The 26,156-nt window shown below is 42.5% G+C and overlaps 1 protein-coding gene across 10 annotated transcripts in view; it reads right to left on the reverse strand.

The window, feature by feature from the left end:
* Positions 1-20,119, reverse strand: part of SATB1 (SATB homeobox 1) — a 91,600-nt gene extending 71,481 nt beyond the window's left edge. For 2 of the 10 annotated variants that reach the window (XM_040682244.2, XM_015281486.4), the window contains exons 1-2: positions 1,229-3,019; positions 1,067-1,136 (exon numbers count right to left, since the gene is read on the reverse strand). The gene's annotated coding sequence lies outside the window, so the exon portion shown is untranslated. Of the gene's footprint in view, positions 1-748; positions 1,150-1,228; positions 3,020-17,363; positions 17,593-19,731 lie in introns of those variants that run through there. The other 8 variants (XM_015281489.4, XM_015281485.4, NM_001199644.2 and 5 more) reach the window with 5 other exon arrangements.
* Between the last annotated feature and the right edge of the window lie 6,037 nt (positions 20,120-26,156).

Consider the following 26,156-nt stretch of genomic DNA (forward strand, 5'->3'; position numbering starts at 1 on the left):
TATTAATCTGAACATTCACAAGCAACCTAAAGAATGCCAGAGAACAGCCAAAGTTTAGAAAATCATTATTTTTCCTCGCGCTTTAAGGTGACACGCTAAGGTTTCCCATTCATCTCAATCCCATCTGCTTTAGGTCGCACATCTCATTAATGGGAAACGTGCCTGTTTTAGCCACTTTGGGAAGAGTATTCCTTTTTTACTGTGTTAACTGCAGCCCAAGGAGAGAATTACAGTCTCAAACCCTTAACATCTTCCGACATTTCTGACGATGCTGACGTGCTATGGAGCTGCTGTTCTGGTCCCTCTCAAGAATAAGAGGATTAAAATTAAAAAAATAAATAAATAAAAGGGGAGGGAGGATAAACAAACAAAAAAAAAGCCTCAAACAAGAAAATCCTTGTCACTTTTGGCAACTTCGGAAGTACTCTACTGCACTCAGGCTCTTTGCTACAAAAAGTATCTAGTCATCATGAGTCAGAATCGCACTCTATCATGTACAGTGCATAAAAGTGATAGATCGCCGCTCAGCTACTGCCCCGACTGCAACCCAACCACCAAATGGGTCATTTCACTCGGCCTCGGAATACCCACCCATCGGCATCCTTTCCCCGCTTAGTCATCTTGTAAAAAGCTTTATGTTACAAAGCAAAATTACATGCACATAAAACACCTAATTTACTCATTTAAACTCCATGCCCAAGGCTAAAGTTCACTGAAACCTCAGCGTGGAATAGTGATGAGCACCAACCAGCGGGGCCTGCCCAGGGAGAGGGCTGCAGGGAGCAACTATTCTCCGCTCCGCTGCCAGGCCGACTGTCCCCGGCTCTCGCATTCAGGCATCTCTCCCAACTACAAGTTCTCAGCACGGGCGTTCGGGGCCGAGCACAATTTCGAGGCACGGTTTCCCAGCGCCCGGGCGCACCGCGCAATTTCTGAATGGGAGTCGGCCGGGGTCCCCTTTTGTCGCGACGCTATTCTCCCGGTTCTTTCTCTCCTCCCGAACCAGCCCCCTCCCCATTCGTTTCCCCTCCTCTTCCCTCCCTCCCCCATAAAACCCCATAATCACATTTGAGAGAGGCTCCGCACTTATCCGTTCCATATGGCTCTCGCGATCCAGGCCAAGCTTTCGCTGTGACCTTTTAAAGAGACAAAGAAGCAAAGTACTTATCTAGAAACAGAAACACTGCAGTTTTCGGAGTGAAATTAGCAAAACCGACCCGAAACTCACCACTTCAAAACTTGACAGCATATAAATAACAAAAACAAAGGAGGTTTCCTTTGCAGCCCGAGCTCTTGAGGAGGAAGAAGTTCGAGAGTGATGTTTTCCTAGGTCCCCCCTTTCTGGGGGGCGCGGGGGGCAGCAGACCTGAGGACTACTTCCCCTAATATTCTTTTTTTTTTGTTGTTCTTTTTTCTCTTGCTTTCTTGTTGCTATTTTCCTTTAGGCGGGGAGGGGCAAAAATAGGTAGCGAGAAACAGAGTAGCCATGAGCAAAAATGGCAATGGACAAAAAATAATAATAATAATAATCTATATTAAATATCTTTTGAGAGATCGGCGGAGGAAGGAGCTGAAGAGCAATTGATCAGACAAGTGCTCAAAATTCAGAATAATAATAAAAATAAAAATAAAGTAGCAGGTTTAAATGGAGGTGGGAGGTGACTTAAGTCTGGCTGTCCTTTCAAAAATAAAACCAATGCAAGTGAGAGAGAGGGGGGTATTAGCAAAAAAAAAAAAAAAAAAAATCAAAGCCAAAAAAAAAAAAAAAAGGCAGCTTTTCTATCCAGTGTGAAGAGCAGAAAGTCTACTTCTAGGTTGTCACTTACACTATTATTCTCCAATAGGCACCCAGAGGAGCAGCACACACAGAAGGAGCCCGCTCCCCTCCCCCTCCGCAGAAATACACACCGTAACAGCCCCCAAACTTTCTGCGGAAACCTCAGCCTCGCAGATCGCTACGGGAGATTTAAAAAAAAAAAAAAAGAAAAAGAAAAAAGAAAAAAAAAAAAGAAGAAAGAAAAAGAAAAGAAGAAAAAAAAAAGAGTGTCGAGAAAATCGCAGGAGAAAGGCACTAAAACGCCACTTTTAATCTCGCCTTTGCGGTCCCGGGAGGAAAGAAAAAAAAAAAAATGCAGAGAGGAGGACCTGTCTCCTCTCATTTACCGGGGGCTGCTGTGGGCGCGGGGGGAGCGCAGAGAGAGGAGGGAGAGAAAGCGCGGAGGGAGGAAGGAAGCACCCAGCAGCACCACTACAAAAAGTGACGAGGTTGCACTCCCTGCGAGTCCAAAGCCGGGAGAAACGAGGATGGGAAAAAAAAAAACAACAACAATAATAATAATAAAAAATTAAAAACCAATCCCCAAAAGATCAGTGCTCAAATAAATAGATAAATAATTAGATCTGGCCCCCTGTCTGCGAAGCGAAAGAAAAAAAAAATTATAATAAAATAAAAATAAAAATCTGGGAACTCCGGAGAAGAGTTACGAGCGAGATGGGGATGGAGGGGGTAGGGGGAGAAAATATCAAATGGAAAGGTTGCAAAAAGCCAACAACAAAACCCAAACCAGAAAAAAAAAAGAAAAACAACAACAACAACAACAAAAAAACAACAACCGCACACACACAAAAAAACCCAACCACGATAATAATGGAAAAAGAATAATAATGGCAGGCTTTGTTTTTTGTCTCCCTCCCTGTCTGTTTTTTAGTGCTCCCTTCCCCTGGCTGCCTGGGCACGGTGGTGATTTAGGCCGGTTCGGTGTTGTTGCTGGATGTTACACGGATATCTCTGTGTGTGTGTGTGTATGTGTGTGTGTGTCCCCGGCCGGAGCTCCTCGCTCCGCTCCCCCCCCCCCTCTCCCTCTCTGTTTCTGTCCCCATTAAATTATTAGTTGACTCATCACTACTCCTCCTCCTGCTGCTGCCGCCGCCGTCCCCTGCTCACAGCCTCTCCTCCTCTCCGCTACCGCTCGCTGCCGCCGCTGCCGCTGCTTCTTCTTCCTCCTCCTCATTTTAATACAAAATAACACCGAGGCCACCACCGGCTTCTTTTTTTTTTTCCCTCTCTTTTTTTTTTTTTTTTTTCCACAGCCCCCAAAACGGGAGGAGGAGGAGGAGGAGGACGCAGCCTCTCTGCTGCTGCCCGGAGCCCTTCCCCGGCGGCCCCGGATCATCCGACGCGTCCTGGGAGGGAGAGAAAGTGGCAGAGGAGCAGGAGGAGGAGGAGGCGGCGGCGGTGAAGGCGTGGGGGAAGGGAGCCGGGAAGCTGGGGGTGGGGGGGCAGAGCGGTGGGGCCGCAGCGGGGAGGGGAGCGGAGCGGGCCCGGCCGGGCCGGGGGGGCCGCCGGTAGGTGAGCGGCGGGGGGGCGAGGGAAGAGGGCGTGCGGCTTCCGGGCGCGCACGAATTTGCAGGCAGCTGCGTGCGGGTGAGGCGGCCCTGACTGCGCTGCGCCGCGCCGCCACAATGCCCAGCGCGCAGCGCCGCGCAACGCCCGCAGTCGGCAGATGGGGGCCTGCGGCGGCGGCGGGAGGGAGGGGGGGAGAAGAACGTCGGGGAGGGGGGGAGAGGAGGAAGAGGAGGAGGGGCGGGGGGTGAAGGCTGAACAATATCCTGCCGGCGTGCTCGGCGCGGCCCCCGCCCCGCCTCGTGGAGCTGTGCGGTGGGCAGGTGCACGGCGCGGCAGTGCGGGGCTGCGGGCGGGGGAGCGAGCGGGGCAGGAAGTTTGCTCTTCCCCCTCCCAGCTTTATACCGACAGAGCTGAAGGAACAGCGGCGGGCGCGCTGCCAACGCACAGCGGAACCCTCCCCCCCCCCCTCCGCGCACCCGGAGGGGTCACCCGGTAGCGCCCCACCGGGGCCTCAGACTCCGCCTCCGCAGTGCGGGACGGGACCGGCACCGCCGGGTCCGCGGAGAGGGGCGAAGCCTGGAAGATGGTAACGCGGGGACAAAATCAATAGCTGCCAGCCAGACGTAGGGCTTCCCACAATGCACTCGGAAAAAAAGTAACCCAACTAGACAAACTTGAACGCAACAAGTTTGTACAAGCCGCGAGATAAGGGGGAAATTAAACTTCTTTATTGATAAACTGTGCTCTGTTTGCCTAGGCTGTGTCTGAAAAGGAGAGTTGCATCATCAGGCAAAGAAGGGATGAACTGTGCTACACAAGCAGACACACAGCCAGAATAGTTAGGGTAGCAACTTAAGAGAATTCGTGAACTGCACACACAAACTTGAAGGCGCAAAGGCAGGGGAGTGGGGAGGCTGATTAGCAGAGCATGGCCTCTGCACAAAGAACAGGCAAATCAATACATGTAGGAAGAGCTAAATTATCACCACGCATGTTACTGTAAAACAAGGGGAATGTATCAGGGCTGGGTAAAGAAAGAAGCTGACGTTTACTGAAATAAGCAACAGACAGCATGGGGAGAAAAGGAAAATGGTAATAGGGTGAAATACATGAAATATTTATCATATCTAGCAAGGCACAAAACAGATTATAATCTCAGAAGCAAAGAAATGAAATGCTCGAAAATGAGTACAGTGTTACATAATGCTGTTAGTCAAAGCAGAGAAGTGGAGGTGGAATGCATAGTAAACGTGAAAAGTTGTACAGATGTTGCATGTCCTGAAAAGGGTTACTAAGACTGCTACCGAGAGTGCTGAAAGGGAAAAAAAACAACAACAAGAAACAGGTTTCACAAAGAAAAACAAGGGAAAATGTCGACGACACCTTCCGTAATACGCGATCAAGGGATAAATGCCTCATGGTTGTTTATTTAGAAACCGATGTTTTTCCAAGACGGTAGATTGAATGTTATTCAGTCCCTCCAAAATAATAAATAAAAATAATAATGAAAAAAGAAACAAAGAATAATTATTTCCCGATATATCTGAGCCTTTGGAGGAAAGATAGTGTTAACTTGAAGAATTAAAACTTCACGAGCACAATGGAAAGTATCAGCATTGTATCAGTTTTGATCTGTTCCAGGAAAGCCTGGTACAGTCATCTTCAGCAGCAGCAGCAGCACCAACCACGGAAGAAGAAAAACGTGAAAGCAGAGGGGGTTTGGGATGGGCGACTGCTGCCTGCGGTGCGATGGACAGAAGGGGCAGTGAGGGAAATTGGAGAGATGCAGAGCTGGTTAGAATGGAGCAGATATTTAAAAATAATGATTTGGAACAAGATTAGGGACTCGAGCACCACCCTACAAAAGTGATTACCGGATACGACAATGACAACAGCCAAGAAAACAAAAAGATTAGAATCTGCTCTAAAGTAACTTCTGCTTTGGTGTCACAAACCATTCCCTTCACGGTCAAAAAGCCCTTAAAATGTTCAGCGTTAAACAAAGTGATTAATCTAAAAAGCAGAGACGGTGAATTAAAGGAGCAGGGAGATAACAATCTGATAATACAGGAGCACAGAAGGCCTAATAATGATATTATTATGCACACTAACCAAACACTGACAAACAAATATTCTGTTAATTATATAATCATGCATATGCTTCCTATGCTTGAGATAAATGATTACAGAAAATCGCTCTCTTCTTGAAACTGCATATATGTGCTAAGCCCTGTAGACTCCCTGCAACACGGATTAATTTAATTTCTGCATATCACCTATGTCTGGGAAAGTTATTTGCCGCAGACTTGGCAGGCGGAGCGTGGAATGCGGGCTTTGACCAGCAGGCATGGGTAACTGAGGGCTGCTGCGTCCTGACGTACAGGCAGCAATCAGATCTCTCTTATCAATACCCAACTACTTGGAATAAACTCAAGATAAAGATATCTGATTTTCATTTGACCTATTCCAATTTACACTTCACTGTGTCAACTTTGATATTAAAATGTTCCACTAGAATATATTTATAATAAAAACATATATAAAGAAGAGAAGATGAATAGATATTGTCATGGATACGTATGAAGGCAATCATTTAAACATGCAGCAAGAGTAACATCACATTTTTCATAGCTTCTAGTCAACAAACAGTGGACAAATATATGCTTAATAAAGCTTATTAATCCTTAATTAAGTTGCTGCACTGTATGTCTGATACGTAAATGCATCTCACCCCAGGTTATGCTGAAATAAGACAAATAGTTAAAAAAGTTGGACTGCTTTTCTTCAACCCCACAATGAATTAACTCTTGAGCAGCAGTCTCAGTGGCTGCAAAACAATACAAGTTCTCTGCTGTGGCATGGTGCCTCGGTGCCTTCTAAGGTCTCTATTCCAATCTTTTCTTGTTTAAAATAAATAAGGAAATATGGGCCCAAGTCTTGAGGCTTGGCTCTTGTGCAAGGCGAACAGAAAGGACCTGGCAGCAGAGCAAAACCAGTATGGCTGTGTATTCTCTTTTATCAGATTTCTTTGGGGAGATCAGGCTGATTGGGTTTTGCACGTACGTATTTCTGACAACTCTGCGGCCATTTGGGTAATTCATCAGCTCCAGCCCATGCTGGAGGTGATGCAGAGAAGTGCTGTAGCAGCAGGGCCATCAAGAAATTCACTTTGCTGAGGATTTGAACAGTATTTTCCCCACTGCGAGGGGACATCTGTGGGTAGCAGTGACTGCTGGACAGCAAGGTGGTAAAAATAACAGTCCCTGGCTTTCTGAGGGTGTGGTAGTTTGCACCCTAGCGGTTTGCACTTATTGCTACATGGGTAGACAGAGGTATTAAGGGTAGTATTAAGGTGTATCCTTGCTTTCCTTTCGCATGTCTCTCTGTGTAAGCCTCAACACAGTGGTGCTGAGGTGCAGACTGAGTCCTGAAACCCTACCAAGTGTTGCACCTCTGATGGAAGTTGCTTCTCAGTCTTCTCAGACTGACTTCACCTCTGTCTTGCCCTGACAACACTGAAACCCTCCAGCCAACCTGGCTGTGGCAATCACAACTTTCACCCCACCCAATGTCTCAGTGCACGCCAATGGGAATCACAGCACTCAGCCGCATCCCCCACGCTGAGCTCCCAAGTTACACACCAAACTAGATTTTTTTTCACTGCAACCTGCCCCAGCCTGGAGAGTATGCCTGTCAGAAAGCAAAAGTGCTATGAAATGAAATTCATAGCACCGAGAGGCATCGCACACAAGCTGTCGTCCCCTCTCACATTTTGCATGAGCAATTTTTGCTCGTTTGTGCTCTCTTACATACAATGTCCTGAAACAGTTCTATAAAATGGATATTTAACTTACAGTAGTCAGCTGTACTGAACTGCACTTAATTGCTTATTAAGTGAAGTAAATTATCCTTACCATATTCGCCAGAGGTGAAAAATCTACATATATGGCTACATGTAGTGCATTCATTAGTTTACGGACCCCAAATCCCTTGGAAAGTATCAGATATCTACACAGTGTCCCATGGTGCAGTATTTTGTAGTTGGATGTCTCCGCCAGCTTGCAGATATGTAAAATCATATACAAACAGACATCTCCCTATTGATTGCCTATGTGACGAGGCTCGTTTACTCCTGCAAACATTTTCTGCAGTGTATTTCAATAATGGAATTTTGTTTTAAAAGTAGGATTGAGCAGGAATATGCAAAATGCAGTTTAGGGTAAGACAAATTGCTTTTAGTCAAACTACTGCATCATTTTGCATAAGCACCTTTCATAGCTCTGTATCTATGTTGACTAAGATACAACTGAAGTAAATGCATACATTTATACCAATGTGGTCCCAACAGTCATTTTGATTTGCCCATTGCTGCTACACAAGTCAAATTATTGGAAGAAAATTATGGAGGAAAAGCCAACAAAACTGTTGGCATGGAGAGGAAGTGAAGGGTGAGCTTGACTGCTAACGAGAATAGAAATTCTTCTACCCCTGGCTGTCACGAAGAGTCTACATGGTTGAAACTGCAGTAGGCAGGTGTCCACATTCCCATAAAAGATTACAGGGATGAATATTAATGGCTTAATCACATAACTCTTACTCTGTAGTTGCGCAATCTTTACCTCCTCTGTGGATAAGCTGAGTTCACTCCCCAAGTATATCAGCACTGCAACTTCCACAAACACTAACAGCATGGTATTTAATATAAGACAATATTTTTATGACTGTGGATTTCCAAACTCCCTCAAATAACAAGCTTCAATTATTATTTTTTTAAAAGCATTTTCTAGACCATATCCTCTTCCATCCATAACAGTAGAGTAGATCCTTGATGAGTCATGCTTGTAATTTCCATGTGACAACTACAGCAAACTACTTCCACACAGAAACAGCAACCAAAAAAAAAAAAAAAAAGAGCAATAGAGTTTTATATAATTGTTTTAATGCAATTAAGCTGGAAGGAGGGAGGAAAACCAGCATCTGGATCAGCCAAGTTACCTATGTCATACGTGTGTGTTCTGCAGGTCACTAATTTCCCAAATTTCTCCCCTAGAGGTATAATTTTCATGCCTATCATGAGAAGATATTTAATATGAGACATGGGGAGATGAAAAGAGAATGGTTCCTGTTAAAGCCCTAGTCATGACAGAGCTAGATAACTCCTAGGTAAGAGACTAGCATGTGATTGTTGCCTGATAGAAGAATTGGTTGATAAGGAGTTAGGGATATATCTGAAAAGGAGTTCTCTTAATTTAAAGATATGTAAACTATGCTCCCCCAGATATATAAACCAGGGATGTTTCTGTTGGTTTTGCTTGTTAAGAGCAAAGCTACACCAAGTTATCTCCAACGTGTTTTGCAGTTCTGACACGGCTTTCCTTCCCTTCCCTGACTCCTTTTTCATCACCACTAACCACTGCGTTTCTTCCCGAGGCAATAAATAAATAAATAATGAAAAATAAAAATAAATTTAAAAAAAAAAAAAAAGGTTTTAAGAAGACAGAAGTTTACTGTGACACTTTTGAGTAAGGATGAATTTCACACAGCCCAAGCAAAACTGCACAGTATGGCAGAAAACAATCTGAACCATTGCGGTTAGCACTGCAGGAGGACTAACATTGCCAGCTAGGGTTCCGGTGCTTGCACTGTGTGCTCCAACAGCATCTATCTGTTACATTACAGCATCTCATCAACAGGACATGCAATCATCTTTTTCTTTGACCTGATAGTGTGAATAAAAACTAAAAAAAAAATAATATGGAAGAGTTTAAGTCTAAGGAAATGGTTAGAACTGATTGATGATTTGAACTATGTCAAACTTTCATTATGAAACCCAAAACCACATGAAATGTCCTGTTTCCAGTTTCATTGTTAACTCAGAACTCTGCCCAGGTTCTTCTAGACTATTTTTAAGGTTCAAAACCTTTTAAGTAAAACTGCATCTAATTATGGCCAAACTTGACAGGAGTCAATATTCACTGTACATAAAATACATGCAAAATGTGTGGTTTTGGTGTAAAACAAATTGAAAGTTGGTGGTTTTGGCCGAATTCACTTTTTCTTTTAGGACTCACTCCAATTTCAAACTCAGAAGATTCCGCAATAAGGAAGACGAAATGAATGAGTTTTTCACAGTTCTTTTCAGGAACAATTAGCTGTTAATGTTCACAGTTCTTTTAAGGAACAAGGTATCTGTTAATATCCAGGCCCTAAAATAAAAAATGTTTAGCATATGCAGTGTCACTAAGATAAAGGTCACCTATACATGTGTCAGAGTATGCTTAGTTTAAATGCAAACAACATAAGGCAAAAACAAGTCACTTTAAAATGTTACTCCAAGTACCTTATTCAAAATACTTGCACTGATTTTAAATGAATTCAGAAAAAAAAAAAAAAAAAGAGAGAGAAACTATAATAAAAACATGCTCCAATATTTAATGTATTTATTTCCTAAACCAACTACATTTCTAAAATTCCTGCCTAGAGTTTACAATGGAAATGGGCTGCAATGGGCAAGAGCATTTTGGAACCCAAAGGAATGTGGCATTTTTAGGGGAAAATAAGGATAGTATTCATGATGGTTTATTTATGCTCATGCAAGTACTTGAAAGAAATGTTTCAGTGTAAAAAAAAAAATCTCTAAATGAAGATGTTTCCATTTTATATCGATGTAAGAACATCCAAGTAAGAAATGAGTGGGAAAACTGAGGCATGGACATGAAGGTTCTTAGCAGAGCTCCAGCTTCAATAAAGTCAATTATTTTCACAGTGTCCACGTTAATTTTCTAAGGATCTCTTTTCTATATCATTTGTTTCTGGTGGGTTATAATACAATCTCATTCCCATACTATCATTTTTCCTTCAAAAATGTAGGTAACATGCTCGTGAGAAGTTTTCCTATATTCTGCTCAGGAAAAATACGGGGTGTATTCTCTCAACTCAGTTTTCTTTCATCGTTATACAGGTAGAAAACATCTCTGCGCCATTTATAAAAATGTATGGCTTCAAATGTGGTTGGACACACATGAAGAAATGCTCCAAATTTTTACAGTCACAGAAAAGTAATGTTCAAATCAACGTACCCAAGCATTTCTGAAACACGGAACACCTTCAAATAAAAGAATTCCCCAGAATGCCAACAAGAATCAACTACATAAAAAATTATCATCTCACATCTATGCGTGTGCATTTAGCTCTTTCAGAATTTTCTATGTTAAAAGGAAAAAAAAAAAAAAGAGAGAAAAAATAAATATTTAACTTAGTATCAGTTGGTTGTTGCTGTGGGCACATAGCACAGGGTTATTGTCACTTGCTTGATTTCGTTCTATGAAAATCTTTCCATGACCAAAACAAATAGCATGCCCAGTCTGTATTGAAGTTTTTAATAAAAAGCAGTAAAGCAATCTGTTTCATTGTCAAAGGATTGAAAGAAATTTAATTAATGCCTTCGGAGGGAACGCCTATATAAGTATCACAATCACAAGAATGTGTGCATATGCATATATGAATACATATGAACAGCCATACTCTACCCTGTTGCTTTCATGTCATAACACTATAGGCCATGGGCAGCTGAAGGCAAAAGTGAACTCATGCAATTTAACATATCTTGCTGACACAATTTTAAGGTTAAATGACACTGTGTAGATTATGAGAAGTTTAAACGCTAACTTCATCACAGGATAATTACCCCTACAAAAGAAAGGTGGTATAGAAATGCTAGCAGACAAGCAAATTAAAAATATTAAGTTAGAAACAAGGGAAAATGAGTTTATGCCACGTTGGCAGAAACAAAAAGAAGCAACAATAAAAAAGAAACACAAACCCCAGAAACAAAAAAACACAAAGATGCATGAAAAGCAGTATGCTATGTTAGATGTTTATCTATACATAAGAGACAGGTGTCACAAAAACAAAACAAAAAAATCATGAAGCTAAAGAGAAACTTTAACTCACCAGTTTCCATCTGTTATATCTGAATTCATGCATAATTGATTATCCATGACTGGTAAGTTCTTTTTTTTCACTAGCCTAACACAGTTTTCTAAACATTATGTGTTAAATCACCACCAAAGTAAAGGGTGTTTGAGAAACCGTAAGGGCAGAATAAAAATTTTTTTAATGAAAAATAACATGTCAGTTAATAATAGAGCTGACCTATGTTTAAGAGAGAAATTTTAATCATGTGCATATTAAATATTAATAACCTATTCTGTTATTGTTATAATAAGGTTAAGTAAGCTTCTCCATGCTTAAGGAAAGAGAAAAAGTAGGAATATGTAACAGTGAAAAAAAAACACTGAGAAGCAGAGACATAAGGAAAATGTGTCAACAATAAACAAGAGGAAATGAGAAAGAAGGAAAAGATGAAGGTGGAAACTAATCTCTATGTGTCATTATGACTGCCAGAGTACTGGCAAAGAAGCAGCATCCTTTTATTTCAATTTTAATCATTTCTGAATTTTAATACCCTGCTTCTTTTGTAATTCTCCTGGCATTCCCTATATGCATCCATCCCAGCCAAAACACCAGTGTAAATTAAATGGCACACAACCACACCACTGATGTAGCGCTCCCAGTAGAACCAATGGAGTGACCAAAAAGCAGAGGAGGTATGACCACTTTTTGTCCCTGTAGACCATTGGCCAATTGAGTGACTTAATGCTCTTCAATTCCTTTAATTTTGCAAAGAAGGGCAGTGGTTAGGTAACCCAGCAATACAGAGCCATTAAAAAAAAATAAAGCAAGCCAGTAGTAATACAATAATCAGTGACCATCAGGGCCTGGAAAAATGAGTTTGCTCTCACTGGCACTAAGGAGCATCACATGATTATTTAATTACAGCTCTAATTTTTGTCTCGTGGATGGCAACATATCAACAATTAATAGGGCAAATAGAGGAGACTGCATTTTTAAAGAGACAGAACCTATATGAAATACTGCTTGGAAATGCAATTTATCAGACAGCATAATGTGTCTTAAGGCATATTTTTCTTCATGTCACACAAATATAAAAGTTCCAGTAGTTCACTTTTCCTGCATAGTATCTAGCAAATTCTTCTGATATCCTTAGAAAATAATAACTGCACCTATGAATATCCTAATAGTCATTTTAATCAATAATGTAGAATTCAGTTTCTCATAGGACATGCAATCCAAATAAAGTAGTGGAATCACAAGTTTCAAATACAAAATTGTTATTATAAAATGATTCTATCCTTTATCCTAAAAAGATAATGAAATGGCCAAAAGGATTATGGCATTCAGCAAGTCAAGTGAAGAAGAAAAAGAAAGTCAATACTATGCAGTCAATGGGACAGAGATTGATTTTGGTTTATTGATTTTATGATGAGATTTTCTTACGAGTACTGAAATTAGGGGAAGCTCTGCTCTGAAATGGTTAGTTGCAGATCCCGTTCTTCCCGGTCCTGCAAGGTACTTCATTGCAGAATGGGGGAACTGTGGGCAGCTCAGTGTGTGGAGGAACATCTTCCACATGCTGTACAAATTACCAGAATTTGCAAATATATTGCATGGCAAACTCTTATGTACCTGATCTTCCTCACGAACACATTCACTAGTCCACAGCCACGTGTGGACAAAGTAAGAAGCCTCTTAAATTTACCTTATCCACAATGTATTTCAGATAATATTCAACAACTGACATGGGAAAAGCAAGCTCAAAACTTTTTCCAAACACTAAACTGTATATGTGAAAAACCTACCAAACTACTCTTACATTTTTTAATCTTACGTCTCAATAAGCAAGTTAAACATGCTTTTTCATTTGTTGTTCTATAGTCTATCCTTTGAACAAGCAAAGAAGTGCTGACTTTGGGCTCTTGCACAGAAAAAAAAAACAAAAAAACCTTGCTAAACAACAGTTCAGGTATTACTGTAAAAATAAAGCTACCTAGAGAAGAAATACTATTACAGTGGATGTACCGTTCCTCTTGAAAGTTGTCTGAAATTGTTTTGATTGAAGACATGAACATTCTGGATTGGAGATCTTAATCTACAATCTTAAAAAGAAAGCTGGCAAGCAAGAGCTTGTATGTAGAAGTATATATCATTCTTTTTATGCACTGGTTACTATACAGATAACATGTCTCACAAAGACTGTAATTAAATGTCTAGTGCAGAAATAACACTAAAAAGCATACAGTATTATTATATTACATTGAATCCTTAGGAGCTAAAACTGTCATTTTTAAAGTTTTAAGATGCCTCTAATTATTCCTGAAACTTTACATATATAAAGGAAGCCCACCTATGATGAAAAGCGTTAATGATTTAAAGTCTTTCTAATACAGATCTCTACAAAAATGTTAATTTATTTTTTTATTATAAACATTTTAAAACTCACTCTAAAATTTATCCTCACTTCTTTTATCTGCCTTTGGTTCCTCTGTGAGTTTGTGTGCACGCACACTCTCTCACTCTCTCTTCTCTCCTTCTTTTCAGTCTTTTATTTGATCCATTAAAATTGAGAATATGGGGCATGTATGATATTTAGAATTTTTATCCTGCTCTTTGCAAATGTTTTTAATTACTTGGCTGTTACAAACAGACGTATTCTAAGTGCAGTTACTGAAAAGGAAATATCTCTGTTGTACCTTTGCATGTGGGTTGGAGTTCAGAGCAGCAATTCTTTGCGCATTTACCATGTTTTCCATTCTGGGACTGATTTACAAATATAAAGAATTAATTAATCCTTTAGTGCTCGATGAAACGTGTATTGTTAATTTTTCGGATAGGTAAATAAACTAAAGACATATTAAGGCCTCTGAGAGTGATTGTGTACTGCAGCTTCCCCTTATTCTGTATGAAGTTGAGTGCTTTGGCACTCCATGGGCTCATGACATTAAGGATTTTAAACATGCTGCAGTCTGTGCTTTACCTAAAACTAGACATCTTGCCACTGCCAGAGCTGACACCAGGACCCCAGGCACCAGAAAAGGTCAGGAGACAGTCCTCTGGGTATACACAATCCCAGTGCACCACCACTTCTTACATGGAGCAGCAAGTGGAACGACACACAAATGATTGCTGCTGGCCAAATAAATCCTGTCAGAGCAGGATCCTGGGAAGATGAGGTGCACTCTAGGTTTAAAGCACCTCCCTCATCTCCTCAGGTCATATCATGTCATAATGTGCCAAGGGAAAGAGATAGAGCAGATAGTGGCTGGGAGTTATGCAAGGCCAACACGGCTGATAGATGGGGCCCATCCTCAAGCTTCGCTCCCAGGTGCAGTTCAGGTGACTGAGGTCTACCTGCAGATGAGCAGATTCATCTGTTCATCTAACCTGCAGTTCGTAATAGAAAAGCAGGAGAGAGCAGGAGCTAAACACTTGCAAACCTACAGCTGGGGAGAAGCATTTCCAACACTGCTTTACTACAGCTCAAGGCTAGCTGCAGGCCCACACTCCTGTGAGAGGCCTTCATATGGCCTGTGCCAACCCTGGCATAAACTCATGCTCAAAGTTTTACTGGAAAACTTATTGCAGAAGAAACTGCGGTATTTTGGCATTCTAAATAAGTAGCAGAAAGGGGACCTTGGTATGAATGCTATATAATACGTTAGTATGTCCCTCAGCCCATCTGAATACCTGACAATTGATCCCATATCAGAACTGTCAAAACAGAGGTCTACAGACCTCTACAAAGATCCTCCAGTATGCTTGAGAGGAAAGGCAGACCCAGCAAGTTTAAAAGAGTGTATTTACAACTCAGACAGTGCCTGAGGTATGTAACTCTGCTCTACACCCGTACTCCACTACTGCTATGCTACTCCTACTATATTACACAGATTTCGGCTGGTATAAAGCACAAGAACCAGATCAGAACACATGAACAATGTCAAGACTGGCAATTCCCTGTGAAATGGATCTCTAAATTTATACTTATTGAGAGTATGCAGTGCAGGAGCCATTAGAAATTCAACATTTGCAAAGCAGCAAATAGATATCATTTAAGTAACAAAGTGTTGGTGATAACTGTGGTAAGCTGAGATGCCACAGGATGGCAAGCATTAGAAAACACCTACATTTCAGCAGGGATCATTATAGCATATCCTTTCTGAAGTATGAACTACAAATTGTGGTCGGATGCTACTCAGTTTGTGATAACAGTACCGCTCATAAGAGAAGTTACATACAAGCTAACTAAGTATTAAATATAATCATTTTCAGAAAAAAAAAAAAAAATGGACATCTTGGGTAGAGACTATTAAAGGAATACTCTGATGGAAAATTTAGGGATGCTTTGTGTACACCGAGAGTTACTCTCCCTGAAGTTAACTTCAGCTAAAGAGCTAGCTACTTAGGTCTCTAGATCAAAATGAGAAGCAATACCAATGGGGTTTACTGACATGGACTTTATAAAATTGCAGTATTTAAATATAATAAATAGTAAGGACTGTAAGTTACTTTTTATCCGTCAAACTAATTTACTTTTTTCTTTTTCTTTCTTTTCTTTCTTTCTTTTTTTTTTTTTTTTAGAATCAGTAGCAACTTTGTGACAACCAAAGTTTAAAAAATGCACTTGATTGCATAGTGACAGATTTGCAGAACATTTTTCATCACACACACATATGTGCTTTCAGTTATTAATAAAATGCTTCTGCCCTTAATCTGCCGTTGCCTGAATATACAATTTCAGTGACTTGGATAGACAAATACTGTTAAGGAATTCTGTTTTCACTGTTTGAGATGCAATTCAAATACACCCAGCAAAACCAAATACTGTGTCTTTAAAACTGGCTTCCGAATGCCACAGAAAGGAATACTGAATCAGTTTTCTACACAGTCCCCAAGGAATGATTAGAAAACTTTCTTTTCTTCTCCTGCCCTCCTTTTCTTTTTCCTCCGTTTCAGACAAGGAAGAGCCAGCTGCCATGGATAGCACCACAGGTAGATATTAAAACGGAGACAGCCATTATTTAGTGGCGACAGGAATATAAATACATGCACTAACCTATAAACCGGTGTTTACTTCAGGAAAGTAAGTCATATTTTTCCTCTGATTGCTGTGCTGTCAGTTTAATGCAGCGTAAATAAACAGTAGGTGCATGATAGCTTTAAGTAGAAAGTGTTCATTCCACAAGAGGAGCAGATTACTGAAGCCTGATGCCTATAATGGCAAAAGCAGAACTCCCATTTTACCTGAAAATATAGCATTTCATACTAAGAGGCTTGTGGCTTTTCTATTAAATTAATTTGTCAAAATTCTATGAAAAATATTACATACCCAACGAACTTAACCAAAAACATTCATTTTTGCAGCCCTCAACTTGAACCATTTGAAAAAACAAAAGCCAATCACTCCTCTGTAATTTCATCATCCCATTGCTCTAAATGAAAGCTTTATATAATCAACCTAATATAACAGAAAATAAAATGATATATAGAATTGCCCATACTTTGAGTTATTTTGTTCTTATAAATATATTCCCCGACTGAAAGTAAAAAAATTCCCCTTTGGAAAAAGCAATGATTTCTGAGAAGATTGTATATACACTCTACATCTATTAACATAAATTATAAGAAAGTAAAATGTTCCAGATGTGTTTAAACTGTTGTGGAAGGAAAGTTTGTGGCTTCATTGGATATATATTAAATATATCTAGAGAGAGCAATGGCAGTTATGTACAAGAAGGCAATAAAATGCTTCAGTAGTGTCTGTGCTAAAATAGTGTAGTTCCTAGAAATGCGGCTAACATTTCAGAAGTCACATTCCTTCCATTTTTAATTCAGAAATCTACTTTTAACATATATCTTTAATATATTTTTTGTATATAACATAATCTATTTTATTGATAAAATAATCTCCTTGATTTTTTTCCCCCAAAGTACAACTTGAAATCTTACAAAGGACTTTGAATTTATCTGACAATGATTAAAAATGACTAAAAAATAGACAACAATAAAAAAGTGGCATCACTTCCAAAGAACACCAGACTTCAGCCCAGCATCTCCTAAACTGCAGCCGCACGCATCTGAACCCCTCTCTCCCCCAAACCTGAAACGTAGGATGAGTCAGTGCTCGCTCAGGACTTTCCCACTGTTGCAAGGTTTTCGGGCTGAGGGCTGGGATGGATGTGCCAGTGGTCCCACAGGACGGAGGATGCAGTGCTACTGGGCAGTGGCAGGGTTGCTCTCGGCTGTGAAGCACAGCCACAGAGGGCAAACGCTCATCAGCTGCCCCGCGGGGCCTACGCTGCGCAATGAGAGATGCTCCGCTCGCGCACAGCTCTGGGCTCGTGTGGCACAGCCTCTATCTGGCAGAGCAGCGCATCCCATTCGTGAGTTACGGGTTGGCTTTGCTCTACAGTGCTTTCTGGGAGCGTGCAGCAGGTTAGGGTTGGTGCATGCTGCTGAAATAACAGGAGAGGAGAAACCGAGACAGCCACTTTCCTATTTAAAGTATTAGCAGCAAAGAATATAAAAAGGAAACAGCTCGTTTTTCAAAGTGTACACACAAAAAGCATTCCATTTAAATATTTTTTGTTCCAGTAAACTCTTTTGCATACAAAGGACTTATTTATTACATATTTGAACTTGTGGGAAAAAAAAAAAAGGAAGGAATGCACTGATTCCTGAAATAACTCTACACTCTGCTTGGGGACTTCACTATTCTGTGCTCTTGTTCTACTCTGAACAATGTTATTCCAGGGATGAAGGAATTCCTGGGAGTAGGTTGTAGCTTTTCCACTCGCTGTTTGTATTCAAGAGTGGGCACACATAGCACACCAGCCCGTGATCTTAATTTTTCTTCCACTGCCTCATGATGTGTGTGTGCTGTTTGTTTAGATGCATGCCTGTGCGTGAACACGTTACACTTCTGCTTGCTCATTTTGCTACCTGCTCTGTCTCATTGCTGCGTAAACCATTGCTTTGACTTGGAAAGTGAGGCAGTGCCAATAACAATCTCAAATAGAGAATGAATTAGGAAATGAGTGTATGTACAAAAGTATTACAGAGCATATAGGAAAACGAGAGCACTCTACAATTCTACAGATAGCGCTGCAGACTAAGAGGAAGGTACAAACGACAAAGAACGTCCTATATTCACATCTTTACACTCTACGGTTACTGTTTCAAGTTGGCTTTGAATAGGGCGCCCGATTTGCCACATTTCTATCTGGTGATTGTGTTGAATGCTTGAGGAGATAGTGAAAGATCCAAGCACTCCTTGTGCTAACTACAGCTGAAATTTTACACTTATTGTAACCTTTTCTAACAATGTGAGAAAAACAGAGTAAATATATTAAACTTGTTTTACAACAGATGCTTAGGTTGTTAATATTTAAGATGCCTATTCATGCTATTCCTGTCTGCACATTTGTCAAAAATGTAAGCTTGAATGCTAATGTTTGCCAGCAGACTACAGCAGACAAATATACGAATGCACTGCGCTGAAATAATAGGAAGTAGAAGGGCTGCTGCTGCCCAGGTGGCGGGGAGCAGAGGGACAGGGCAGGGCGCTGCCCGACCACACGCCTTCAGCATCTGCGTCTGAATTCGGGAATTCTGCGCACAGAAGCACCGTGCTCAGTTGGGCTGACTAAAGCTAGCGGAGAGCTTTCGTCATTTGCGACTCGTTTCGGCTTAGGAGCTGGCACAAAGTATTTCAGCAAACTTGCATTTTAGCGAAGTTTCTCCAGCAGTGAGAAGCCCGGAGCCCGGCAGAGGGAAACTCCGAGCCGGGCAGGTGCCTGTCGGGAGCGCTCCCCGAGCAGCGAGCGCAGACGGCGATCAAAGCGCGCCGATGTGAGCCAACCCTCGGCTGTCGGGTTCGGAAACGGAGAAAAAATAATAATAATAAAAATGAAAATAAAATCCCGGAGCGTAGCGACGAACTGCTGGCACCGTTCCCCGCGGCAGCGGCAGCGCCGGGTCGTGCCACGGGTGGGCGAGGGGGGACGCTTTCCGGAGGTCCCTCCGCCGCGCCGCTCCCGGCTCGGCTACCCGCAGCCGCCCGCGCACCCTCCGCGCCCCGCGGAAGCCCCCACCCCATCTCCGGATCCCGTGCCGTCGGGGCTGCCGCCGACCCCGCTCCCGGCGGCAGAGATGCACGCGGGGCCGCGGAAGAACTTTGCCAAACTTTTCGGTTTTTTTTTTTTTTTTTTTTTTTTTTTTTTCCCCTCTGCCCCATCCCCGCTCCCCCCTCCCGTGGCGGAGGCGGCGGGCCGGAGCGCGGAGCGGGGCCGGTGGCGGGGAGCGGCGCGGCGGCAGGTGTGTGTCCCGCTGCCGGGAGACTGCGCCGCCGCACGGAGCCCCCCCCGTCCCGCGCCCCCCGCCAGGCCCCCGCCCCGTCAGGACCCGCGGCAGCTGCCCCCGTCCCCCCGTCCCCGAGGAGCGACGCCGAAGGAGCGGGAGCGACTCACTCATGGGAGCGCGGCGGGCGAGGCCGGCGACACCTCCGGCTTCCGAGGCGCCGGCGAAGTTAATTGCACTGAAGTTCAAGTTGTCTTTTCACCCATCAGGAGTGGGCGTTTAAAGGAAGGAGAGCGAGGAGGAGGAGGGGGAGGGGGGAGAGCCTCTCTCGCTCGCTCTCGCACACACACACACACACGCACACACACACACACATACACAGAGAGAGAGAGAGAGAGAGAGACGCGCACACAGACACACGCACACAGACGCGCACGCCCGCCCGCTCCCGCGCTGCCTCAGCAGGAGGAGCCCGGCCGGAACACACCAGGGCAGCACCAGGTACCAGCGCGGGGCAGCCCTGCCCGTGCGTGTGCGTGGATGGCTGCGCGTGTGCCCGCGGCCCCCCCCGCCGCCGCCTCGCACGGCCCCTCCGGGCGGGGACGGGCGCGCTGCCCCGGGGGGGAGGGGGGGCGGCGGGGACAGCGCGGCCGCGGGGCTCCGCGCTTTACGCCTCCTTACTGCGCGCCGCGGCAGGGGGCAGAGATGAGAAGGGGTGGGGGGACCGAGCAGCGGCGGCTGGAGCGCGGCGGCTGCGTGTGTGTGTGTGTGTGTATGTGTGTGTGCCCCCCCGCCGAACGGGGAGTCAGGTGGGACATGCACACAGACGCGCGCATGCAGCCCCCCCCCCCCCCCCTCCGTCCCCGCACTCCCGGCCCCTTCCCCGCTTTCCTCCTTTGCCTTCATCCTTCCCTCTCTCCTTTATTTATTTCCACGCCCGCCCTCCGACGCTGCCCCCCGCAGCCCCTCCCGGGCAGCGACCTCCGAACCGCGGGAGCGACCTCCCGGGACGGGGCCTTGCGGCGTAAGGGCACGCAGCCCCCGGGGTCGCCGCCCCGTCGGGTCCCGCCACACCGCACGTTGTCGGGAGCCGCGCATCCCCCCCACCCCCCCGCCCCGGTCTCGGCTGCTGTGTCACCTGGCACCATGTGCTCCTCAGCAGCGCTGTTTGAGAATTGTCTCTATTCGTGGAACTTCTCCGTGGGGAGGGACTTTTATCTTTTGTTTTTAAGCCCTTCTTTCCCATCTTTGCCACTGCACAATTTGGATGTGGAGTTCCTGGAAAGTGAACGCTGGCAATAAGTGCAGCTTTCCCTGAAAGCTGAGGCTGCTGCTTATTCCCTACTGAGAAGAGAGAGGGGATCGTGGATGTCAGCTCCATCTTTCTTTCTTTCTTTCTCTTTCTTTCTTTCTTTCTTTCTTTCTTTCTTTCTTTCTTTCTTTCTTTCTTTCTTTCTTTCTTTCTTTCTTTCTTTCTTTCTTTCTTTCTTTCTTTCTTTCTTTCTTTCTTTCTTTCTCTCTCTCTCTCTCTCTCTCTCTCTCTCTCTCTCTCTCTCTTTCTCTCTTTCTCTCTTTCTTTTTTTCCCCTTCTTTTTATCTTTTCCTTTATTTTGACTTTGAGGTGCATTTTCTCTTCCTGCTCTGGGAATTGGCAGATACAGTTCCTGTAGGCAACTTTGCATCAAGACAGAGACTGTGAAGTTGATACCTCAGTGCTTTTCTTAGCTGTGCTCTTCTATTAATTGGTGTTAGAAAGTGCAACCTTGTAGCACAGTTATTGAATAATCATTAATCTGTGGAGGATACACAAGCCCAAAGGTTAATAATAACAATTAATAATAGTGACTTTGCTAGCAGGGAGACTATTTTCTCATAGTTATTAAAAGGCACTCCCATTTATGCTATGTATGGAGAGGTGAATTTGGCCCTGGTGTGCTGAATACCACTTTACCGCAGCAAGCCCACAGATGAATCCTCCCCATTATCTCCATGCTGTCAGGTCTCTCGCTTTTTCTCCCTTTAAAATGTATCAAACACTGCTCTCATTTTAAATAGAAATGCTCAGGCTTTAATCAATTCTGACATTTCCACTGGAAAATAACATCTAGCTCTCTTACACAGATAAAAATTTATTTGCCTGTAGCTGGTCTGCTGTAGCGCTTTGGACCTATTCGCTTCTCAGAGAAGACTTGGCTTTTCATGGTCTCTAGGTACCACGGGGCAATAAATAGAAAGTCAGTGCAAGGGGGATGTTCACACTTTTACAGTCACAACTCTCCGCTGCCTCCTCGCTGAGCTCTTCTGTCTGCCTAACCAGCATGCTCCTGTTGTCCAAGACCCATCTCCTTTATTTGTATCACACCCCTGTCTGGCTGGTCAGTGAATCTTAATAATAATCATGTTTCATGTCTCAGAAATCTAATAATCAAGTTACTCATTCGTATAAATTGCAACTAAGCTGTTTGGATTCGTTGTGTTATCCCCACTTTAAAGGCACGGAAACTGAAACAGAAAAATTAACACATTTGCCTGAGGCCACACATGGATTGAAGAGTATGTCCAGCACTGGAACTGAATTCTGTATTTAGACCATGCTTCCTCTTAAAGATTGTGAAGCACACTGTGGAAAATGTTTTTAAAGAAAGGAATGTAGTATAAACCTTATTTTCCATTGACTTTGTATACTAGTCAAATTGCATGCCTTTCTTTTTTTTGGGGGGGGGAGGGGGGGGGGAGGTTTAATATATATCACGTTTCCTTTTCTAAATACAAGATTTATTCGACTTTTGACAAAGACAAAGGTGGAACCTTTCAGTTGCAGTCAGCTTACTGTGGAAACAAGAAACATTTACTGTGAGATTGTGAGCAGTAATGGGAACAGAATTGCTTGTTATTAGGTTATTGTAAACAGTATCCATTGGATGTTACGGTGTAGTTGTAGGCCAGCACAATATAATGAGAAGTTCAGCACTAGTACAGATAAGGTGCTATTGCTTACCTGGCGTGCATCAGTTTCCACCGTAATTCTCCTTCAGTGCTTTCAGTAGCAAAATACTTAGTGTGGGTTTAAGCACTGAAAAACATGTGGGACAGCCATATACTGTGAGAGTTATGATTTATATCATTAAGCAGTGAGTCTTGCAGTGTTGTGTCACTCATGTCAATGAAGCAAGAAGTATACTGCCGGCCCTTTAGCTGTGGCATGTCATCAAAGCTATATTATGGTATGACTGAGCACAGATGGCATGTCTAAAAAGCAGGTGTACAATATAACTTTCATATTACTGACACGTAGATATTTCCTCTTCCTCAGTGTCCATTCCCAGATGTTTGCTTGCCCAACCTTCTACAGGAACTAAAGAAAGTCCTGCTCATCCTGCTCATCCTTCATGTCTGGAATTGTATCATCAAAACCCATAGAGAATATGTGTTTATATATATTTGTATGTATTTATGCTGACAGCTCCTTTCTGAGGTTTTTTTCAGAGTCCTGATTTGAGGAAAGTGGATGCAGATCTCACTCAAATAATCTTTCTCCAATACTATCAACATTGCCTGCCAAAAATAAAAGTGGCATATGAATCACAATAATTCACTCATGATTTGGTGGATTTAAAGCCTGCGAAGGAGCATTAGAAATCCACATGGTGCTCCTGAGCTTTATGGACTTTGAATGGTGGTAAAAGTATATTTAGCCTAAGACTATCTTATTGATGATCTGTCTTATATGGACTGCAGATCTATCACCTATTCAAGTGAAGGACAATATTAATTGAAGCTATCTCTGTCCAAATGTTTATCTTTCAGGTGAGGTAATGAAACTGTTGAATCTGCAGACTGAAACCGTCAGAAGCCTTTCCTGAGGTGCCCCTTACTGAAATGCTACTGTGGCATAATGATTTGGAAATAAGCTTTTGTGTGAGAAGAGCTATCGGATCCTCTGGGAAACATTACAGATACTTTCCAGTTCCTTTCAGACATGTAAATATGTTTAGACATGAGCAGAGGGTAGAGCTGGGGAGTGGAGTAGGGTGGGGTTAGAAGCTTCCTCATAGATCCTGGAACCAAATAAATACATGCGTTTTTTTTTCTTCTTATCTGATGTTAGCTGGAACTTGAAATGGTCAATATTCAGAAGAAAAACTGCATAAATGTGTGTATATGTAAGAGTTATGTTGACCCATGATTAAAAGAGAGGGTCCTCTTCTGCTGTTCATCACAAATGATCAACAGAACTCTTCATAATGCTCAGATGCTTGCATCGATCCCAAGAAATACGAACTTTATGAAGTATGACTTGTTTCCGTCTCAAAGTGTGCAGCTATAGCTATAGCACTGAAAACCGTTGCATGCTATCTAGCATTTCTCATGATTTTTTGCTTTCTTCATGATTTAAGCTAAGCACATCAGAAACTGAAGATAACGTTTTAACCTATAAGAACAGCAGCCTGACTTCTGTAATGTGCTCATGTGCTATTACCTGTGAAACAGAGCAAGAAGACTGCTCACTAGCAGGGTCTGCCCATCGCTGTCCAGCTGCCTAATGACATGTTAAGACTTGGTTTCAGCAACTGTGCTCCAACCAGTATTACTATAATTGGTTGTAGTTGAAGATGTCAGTAAAAAAATACAATCAGGCTGGAGTGTCCTACGCATATTTTAAATGCAAATGGCCGTTATCAGCTGTATCATAACTTTATCTGATGTCTGATCTTAGTGGTGGCTCTGTGGAAAAGACTCAGATGACTTTTTCTGAACACAGCTGCTCCTTTCAGTGCATTTCTGCAGTCTTTTGATTATCTTACTTACTATCTGTTGGCTAGACACCAACCTCCTGAACTTAGGCCTGTGTCACCTCACTACCTGTGTCTCTCCTAAAAAATCTGTTCATTCAAAAGGATATCATGCCAACAATATAACAGATTCATCTGTCTTTCTGCAAACTGGCTTGAGTTTCTTCCAGCCACTCACTGGGGTTGCTTGTTTCCAGGCCCTGATGCTGCACAGTACCTCAATCCATTCAGCTTCTCTTCAAGATGGTAACTACTTTCCGCTCCACATCTCTGCTGCAGAAGATCTTGTGATTACCTGAAAAAGTGAATTGCATCCTGTAGATTTCCCCTTAAAACTTCTGCTTCACAGAAGAGATCAGCTTGTGACAGATGCGTCAGCAATGTCAGACTCACTTCTCTGTTGCCTAATTGCCCTCTCCACCTTCTGTCAATCTGAAACTCTCATTTTGGAAAGGACTGAAGGAGTTGTATTAATATTTGTGCTATCCACATTTTTCCTGCATATTGTCTGCTCCTTCCCTTGGTGTCTGGTTTGTCTTGGCTGCTTTTAAAAATTCTGTTGCCTCTAGTGAGGGACTGCCAGATTAAACCAGTACAGAGAATCCAGGTGACTGTCTACTTTTACAAATATAGGTTGTGTATAATAAATTCAGGTTTTACATCTATGCAAATTAAGTCATCATATGATTATGACTACATGCATTTTTTTATCAAATATGGCATATATTTCACAAATTATATTTAACTTATACACATGTTGCTATTCTGAATACCTGACTAGGAATTACAAAGTGTGTCACTAGATCTTAGTAAGTGGGCTTATGGAACAAGAAGAAATAAGAGAAAATCACCTCTTTTCCTTGCATTCCTGACAAGTCCAGTGTAAGGGCTTTTCCTACTCTAGATGGCAATATAAACACCTTACCACAGAGCTGTTGAGAGATAAAAGTACATCTTGTTGTTGGAAACTTAAAGAATGTATGAAAAACAAAACAAAATACCCTAAAAAAGGAAGTTTTAAAGTAATGTGTCTTTGGTCTAGTGTTTGTCACATCTACTTGGTATGGCCTTCCTCTAATGTTTCAGTCATGCAGTGTAAGACATTAGTCACAATGTCAAAATAAGCACATTACTTCTGCAAAAATGTATTTTCACCTCAGGAATATTGTGAAGTGAAAATAGGATTTAGCACAATTCTTCCTTTTGAGTTTTTCTACAGACAGGACAGTTTTAGTGTAAAGCTCTAAATCTTGCAAGATTATTCCCAGCATTAGGTACGACACATCTGGAAGAATCTGCCAACTGAGTGCTGGCAAGGATTACGCTGAGAAGGTAACAACTCAGTGCTTTCACTGTTAACCGTCCTCCACAACTGCTGTTTTTTGGTGTTTTTGTGTGTGTGTGTTCGTTTGTTTCTTTGTTTTCCGAATAAATAAACAAATACTTTGTTGAGCTCAAGATGTCTCTGTCAGTATTTATATTTCAGACTGCAGGAGAATCTGATCTGGATGGATGTACAATTCAGGTGGAACTTAGGTGTGATCCAGAAAACCTCTGCTAAACAGAGGCAGTTGCTAAACCTCAAAGCAGTATGTTACACCTCTAAATTCACCCTTTTCCATCTGGGAATGCCAGGCTACCTTTTGGGCCTGCTCATGTCCAAGTCCTCTGGACCCCAGATCTACGATGTTTTGTTCCTCCACCCAAATCATTTAATTGGCACAACCTGATCCCTACTCCTCAGGCTCCCATCTTTTAATATATTTTAATTTTTTTTTTTTACTTTATTTGTATTTTTTAAT

This window comes from Gallus gallus, chromosome 2 (genome assembly GCF_016699485.2).
Source record: "Gallus gallus isolate bGalGal1 chromosome 2, bGalGal1.mat.broiler.GRCg7b, whole genome shotgun sequence".
Lineage (NCBI taxonomy): Eukaryota > Metazoa > Chordata > Aves > Galliformes > Phasianidae > Gallus > Gallus gallus.